Consider the following 7300-nt stretch of genomic DNA (forward strand, 5'->3'; position numbering starts at 1 on the left):
TCTTTGATGGTGGTATACTCTGGAGAGGGAGCGGTGAGGTACTTTGACAAGAAGGATGCAAGAAAATGCATCCACAATGGGGAGGATATAGTTTAGACACCAACAATGTTAACCCATTCTCGTCCTTATTATTATATCGATAATGATGCTCCCTCAAGAGTTGGAGTCAAATTACTTCATGAGCTTACGTTTTACTCACCTCCCTTTGAGACATGATAACTCATTCATCATCGATCCATATAGCCCGCATCAGTTTGGTCGTCAATTTGGGTTTTACCAGAACGTTCCCAGTTTTTCGGAGAGTGATATCCGTAGCGCCTCTCTAGATGAAGGACTCAGATTTTGGAGGATTTGCACACTATATCGGTCTATGTCACATGCGGTTTTCCCCCCAATGAGAGATCCTATGGAGAAGTCTTTCTTCGCCAATTATATGTCTTGGTGGGAGAAAGCACATGGGAAGTTTCTCGAGAATAATTTACAAGCTCTGGTAGACAATGTTAGGCTAAAATCTACTACTCCTTTAGGAGGTGAAGATCAAGGTGTTGGAAAGACGCTCTCAAAAGTTAAATAACCACCAACTCCAATCCCAAAAGTAGTTACACAACATAAAAAAGGAAGCTTAAATCCTCAAAGGAAGCTTTGAAAGAAGTGGTGTGCACTTCAACAGATATAGAGAAACACCCTCCAGTTCTTCCATTTAACACGCGAGCTCCTCAAGATACAAGCCAGAGTACCAATGAAGATCAAAATTAGAAAAGGAAAGGGCCTAACCCAGTAAATATCGTAGAGGTTCCAAGTGTTGATAGCCCCTCAAGAACGCATACAGCTTGTAATAAAAGGTAAAATACAATCACCTCGCTTTTTCCCTTCTTCTTTTATCTTACGAGTAGCTTCACTATAAATTACTTACTTTCTTTGCCTTTTCTTTATGCAGTTAAACGCCATTGGGCATCCGATGGTATCCCCATATGACAAGCCGCAAGTGAGTGATGAATCTATGGGACGGCCTACGTCTAAAGTGAAGTCATCTTCGAAGGCATCATCTCTTCCTCATGACAAATCCCTAAAAAGACAAAATCCAAATGAGATAACTCGCATTCCACCAATGACAAATACAACGGTATCTAATTTTTATGGAAAGTGCATTGTTCTTATTAATCGCAAAAAGGAATTCATCTTGGGACTTTGGGAGGATATTTGCAATAGGCTCTCCAAAACTCGTGCGGAATTGCTCTCATTCTATAGGGAGTAAATCATTGAGATTTTTGAGGATATGAAGAAGAAGAATATTTTGGATCTTTCTCCATTAGAAGGTTTACTGGATTCTCTTTTTGAGCTTTCCGCATCATATGATCAAGAGAGATACAATATGGCTGATAAGATGAGTGAAGATGAGAAGCTAGAGCTGATTTCCAAAGCTAAAGAGCGTCTCAAATCGTTCAAACTTGAAGCAAGTGGGAAAGTCAAGAAAGTTTCCTCTAGTGAAAAGAAACTGAAGATAGTTGTGACGAAGTTGCATACATTACAACAAGAGAGGGAGAACCTCGAAGGTTCTACAGAAGCGACTCAAAAGGGGGTTGAAGAGATTTAGGAAAAAATTTTAACTGCCGAGACTGAGGTCTCTTCATATGACAACGTAAATTTGTTGACTGTTTATGATTCGACCAATTTGGAGGAGAAGAAGAAGAACCTGGAGACTAGCTGTCAAGAATTGATCAACTACAAGTTTTGTTTAGAGGCTAATAGCATTATCTCCCCTTTTATCTTTATATTAGGTTGACCTAGTGGATATTTATTTCATCTTAAATAAGATTGCTTCTCTTTTGCTTTACATTGCCCGACATTTATCTTAGTCGCATAATTTTCTTTTTTACGCGCTTGTAACGAAAGATTCATATCTTGTCGTGGGAGAGTCCAAATAACGAACAGTTTGATTTGTCGAAAATTAAACTTCAATATCTAAAACGTATCCGAAACATAGAATCAAATACCTTCAGAATCGACCCAGATGATATTTTAAAACCAACTATAGATTCCACCACACAGGAAATTTCAGATCTATGCAGTCTCACCAAAAAAATTATATCTTGGTGTAGAAACGTCGAAATTATGAACCGTTTAATTTTTTGAAAACTAGACTTCAAGATCTAGGACATATCTAAAAAAAATTAATCAAACAACTTCAGAATCGTCCCAGATAATATTTTGAAATTAACTTTATATTGCACCACGCTATCAATTTTAGATTTGTGTAGTCTTAATAAAAAAAATCATATCTTGGTGTAGAAACGTCAAAATTATGAACCGTTAAATTTCATGAAAACTAGACTTCAAGATCTAACATATATCCAAAAAATTTAATCAAACAATTGTAGAATCGTCTCAAATAATATTTTGAAATCAACTTTATATTGCACCATGCTATCAACTCCAGATATGTGTAGTATCACCAAAAAAATCATATCTTGGGGTAAGAACGTCGAAATTACAAACCGTTTGATTTCTTGAAATCTAAACTTCAAGATCTAGAACATATCCAAAATTCTCAATCAAACAATTTCAGAATAGTCCGAGATAATATTTTGAAATCAACTTTATATTGCACCACGCTATCAATTCCAGATTTGCGCAGTCTCACAAAAACAATTCATATCTTGGTGCAGAAACGTCGAAATTATGAACCATTTAATTTTTCGGAAACCAAACTTCAAAATTTAAATCATATACAAAATGAAAAATTTAATACCTTAAGGATAGTTTCAGATAATATTCCAAAATTAACGTAAAATTCTGACATGCTGACGATTTCAGATTGCGGGACTTCACCAAAACTCTTGTATCTTGGTATGGAAGCCTCGAGATTGGAAGATGTATTACTTGCTATCAATTGAAATTTAAGAGATATACTCTCACAAATATCTTGGATTCAAGTCTCACTGAATTTGAAATGTTATGCCAAGCAATCTTTTCGTTATACTTGTGTTTCCTTTTGACGCCTCTCTTCTCTTCCCTTTATTAAGGCAGAGGGCGGACTTGGAGACCAACAAACTTGAAGGTTTGGCGAACCTGAAGACATAGAAAATCCCTGAACTTCAATGCAAATACTTGACATCCTCCTAAAATCATCCCATTGGAGATATCAATTTACCATGGAGGGTTTCCCCTTTAAATCAAATGAGATCAAAGTTCAACAGGAGGATGATATTTCAGTTTGATCTTGCATTCCTTCGTACTTCATTCGAACAATAATTGGGGCAATATGTATCTTTTAAACTTATGTAGCTGAACTTAGAATGAAACTCTAAGCTGCCTACGTACCTCAGTGAAGAGGATCAGGTCATACCGTAGTTCAGACTAGGTGATTTTTTTTTAATATCCTAACTTTTCCCTAGGCCGCCTCTTTCGAAGTTTTCAACCTAGCAGACTCTTTTTTTGTGTGAGGGCCGTACACAATTTAGACTCATGCGGTCCAGGAGTGTAGCAACATGCAATTTAGGCTCATGCGTCAAGGAGCTTTGCAACTTCAAGGATAATACTTCTTTAAAAACTTGTCATTTATAGGGCCGATTCTCATGCCATTTGCATCAACCAACTTGTAATCCCTATCACACCTCCTTTTCTACCCCTCAAACTAATAATAATATGTGTATGGGCCAAAGAGTTTTCCAATTAAAGTGACAAAAGTTGAATAGGGATTATTTTATTGTTCAGAGTCGCCACTTAGAATTGATTTTTTCAGTGTTCCAAGTCACCATTTATTTGGATACCTAGTCAAAGGAAGGTTTGACTCTATTTTATTCGGTCCGTAAAAACAAAGTTCGGGTAAGGAATTTTGTTGACCGGGGAGAAGGTATAAGCCATTCCCCGAGTCTCGTGGTTCTAGCATGGTCGCTTTATTGACTTAAACTTGGCTTGAATTAATTTTGGACAAACTGTGATTTATATTATTTTCATGTTTTACCTATCCTCTTTTATCTCTTGATTATTAGAAAAAATTAAAGAATATTTTTGAATAATAAGATGTCATAACCACACTACGCAAGCGAATGCGTGATCGACGAAATTTATTATTTAGTCATAACGGCGCTACGCAAGCGAATCCGCAGTCATGACAGACGATTGTTAGCACGTTATTTACTTTTGAAAAATTGCTTCAATTGTGTTGGAGGAAACACTAACCCTCTATTTTTAGAAAATTTATTAAATGTCACTACCACGCTACGCAAGCGAATCCGTGATTATGACAAAAGATTTATAAATTAATTAAAACTATTGAATATGACATGAAATTGATGAATTAACTTATTAAAAGTTAAGCGTCATGCTACACAAGTGAGTCCGTGAAGTTAAAGCGCACCTACTATTTGCCTAACATTTAAATTAATTAAAGGGAAACTAGTTAATTAAAATAGTAGAAAAATCTGATATTATTATTATTTTTTCGAGCTTTATAGTTGGGAAAAATTATGCAAATAAATGTTGGACCAACTTTATCTATTTTAAAAGAAATGAGCCAACTTCTTGTTAAAAAAAATGGGTCAGCTTGTATGGAGCTTTTGGGCTGCTGGAATTTATTATTAAAATGGGCCAAGAAATGAATTTCAATTGGCCCAATGCTATATAGAAGAAAAGGGGTAATTTTGTTGTTTAAAGGTAAATGAGCCAACTTTTATCTTTGATTTAATAAGGCCCAAAGTTGATACAATCTTAGCTCTTTACTTAGTTTGAGTTCATGACCATTAACTACATAGTCACAATTGTATAAACGCCCACTTTACAAAAATAGCCATTTTTGCAAATCCGGCAAAATGGCCAGATTCACAAAGATATTATCACAGCATTTCTAGAAGCATATGTTGGCAGTGAAATTTCAGCAACTAAAACGAACTCATGCTATGTGTTATACACCTAAAGTCATTCATGGCATACTTAGCATTGTTACTCGGATATAATAGCTTGAAAACATGTTTAAAAAATCCATAAACAACTTACATATCACATTCAAAAACTTACAACTCAATATTCAAGTATTATAAAGGACTATATTCACATTATCACATGCTTGATACATAACAATAACATACAAGCTCTTTTGTTGTCAAACTATTCATCACATCAAACACATTTAAATGGTGCAACATGTTCAAGTTGTTCCCATTGCTGAAAATACATACATTACGAGTCTTAAAGGATTACCTGGTAGCAAAAGAATAAACAGTAGTTCAGCAACTAAAGTAGCATAAAACCAGCAGCAAAACCAGCATCAAATCCGTGTTAAAACAACCCGAAAACTTAGAGATGGAACCCAGAAACGAACTCTAAAGAAGACTTATACTTTTTTAAAAGTTTTCACTCTAAGATTCACTCCCAAAGCTCACCATTTCAGCTTATTTTTCATGTGTTCAACTGCTGATTTTTTTTTTTGTTTTTGTGACAAAGAAATTATAAAAAATGTCGCCTGGAAGTGTGATGGAGTCCCCTCTATATATCAAACAACCAGCTATTTCAAAAAATTAAAAATCATTCTTTTTGACAGATTTTTCTACAAAATCTGCTCTTAAATTGAAAAATCAAGACTTTCTAGTTCAAATTTTGTCAAGTATTTCAAACAAAATCTGTTCTCCACTATTCAAAGATAGACTTTATTCAAATAATGTCCAAAGGTCTACATTTTCTTACCAAACAATTTGACTTTTGAGTGTTGTACTCAAAGAGTCTTGAAGCAGTAAACAAACAACCAAATACCATATACTCTTAAGTATTTTTCATTACCTCACTTTTATCAATAAAAAACCATTTTACTACTTCAACAAGTGCAAAAACAGAAAATTTAACATTTCAAACTTCAAAAACTAATGCTAAAATAATTAATAAAAAAAAATCTGAAAATTAAAAATAAAAAGTAAAAAAATCAGCCATGAAAAAGAATAGTATTTTACCATTTTACACATCAAAAGGCCGAAAAAATGGTGGTATGCCAAAGAGGGTGTTCCGGGAGGTCGCCGGAATTAGGCCGGATTTTGGTCGCCGGATTTTTGGGATAGAATTGACATCAATAGCTAGGTTTTGAGGAGCTCTATCCATTGATGTAGGTATTTTGGGGTGGCAGTGGTTGGAGCATCAAGAATTTGGGCAAAAAAGTGACGGAAAAGTTTCCTAGATCTAAGATTCACGGAGTTTGAGGGATTTTTTTAGGATTTGGTTTGGAGATATAGAAAGAGGAAGTTGTGGAGATTACGTGGTGTGAATTTGGAGGTGGTCCGCCGGCGGCGGCTATTTCCGGCAGGCGGCAGTGGGTGGAGCTGGGGCGGCGTAGAGAGAGTGAAGAGAGAGAGAAGAGAGAAGAAGGAGAGGGAAAGAAGAGAGAGGAAATAAGGGGGAAATGGGGAAATTTTTTGGGGATTTTAGGCTTTAAATACCTAGGATGAAGATCAAACTAGGACCGTTGGATTAAATCAAGATGGGTGGATGAGATTGAATCTTGTCACTTAACCAAAACGACGTAGTTTCAAGACAAAACTACGTCGTTTTAAGCTCTTCTTGGCAGCCCCCTTTTGGACCGGGTTTGGGCTCTTTGGGCTCAAATTTTGGGCCAATTTTGGCACAATTTTAATTAAATTACACTAGCCCAAACCCTACCCCATTTATCAAACCATTACTCAACTCTTAAAACCTATACATACACAAATAAGAACAAACACACACACACACACACATACATATTATATATATATAAGGCAAAAATTAGGCATTTACAAGCCTTTTTAAAGATTTTCTTTACTTTGTTTCTATAATTTTATATATATATATATATATATATATATATATATATATATATATATATATATATATATACAAAAATTAGGCATTTACAGCTGCCCCTCTTTGCTCGAGAACATGAAGAGTTTTCGTGCAAAGACAAATAAATGTCATGGATAATTTTTTGCTCACATTCACTCTAGTGGAAGCATTTTGAAAAAGGTGGTGACCGAACCTTGCTTCTAAGGTTGCCTATATATCCTTGGCTATAAAGGAATCAGGTCAGTGTAGTTCTGAGAAAATTTGGTAAGTGGGACTACCAGACACTGGAGTTAAGACTGATGTTGTTGCTGCTGTTGCTATTACTCTTACCGTTACTGCTTCTTACATCAAAAGAAAAAGAGAAGAGCACTACATTTGTCTGTAAACTAAGAGTACAAAAATTCCTATCCACGTGTCTTCTAGAGTCAAATCTTGATTCTTGACCTTCTCATTTGTGTTGACCTTAGATTGGATCTTAATTTTTTTGAAGAAAAGA

At 35.2% G+C, this 7300-nt stretch overlaps 1 long non-coding RNA gene across 1 annotated transcript; it reads right to left on the reverse strand.

Moving 5' to 3' along the window:
- Positions 1–4970: 4970 nt before the first annotated feature.
- On the reverse strand, positions 4971–6484 carry LOC107769314 (uncharacterized). The gene is made up of 2 exons (XR_001644364.2): positions 5943–6484; positions 4971–5199 (listed from the first exon to the last, which is right to left on the reverse strand). It is a non-coding gene; the product is annotated as an uncharacterized LOC107769314 (long non-coding RNA).
- Between the last annotated feature and the right edge of the window lie 816 nt (positions 6485–7300).

This window comes from Nicotiana tabacum, chromosome 7 (assembly GCF_000715075.1).
Source record: "Nicotiana tabacum cultivar K326 chromosome 7, ASM71507v2, whole genome shotgun sequence".
Classification (NCBI taxonomy): Eukaryota; Viridiplantae; Streptophyta; class Magnoliopsida; order Solanales; family Solanaceae; genus Nicotiana; species Nicotiana tabacum.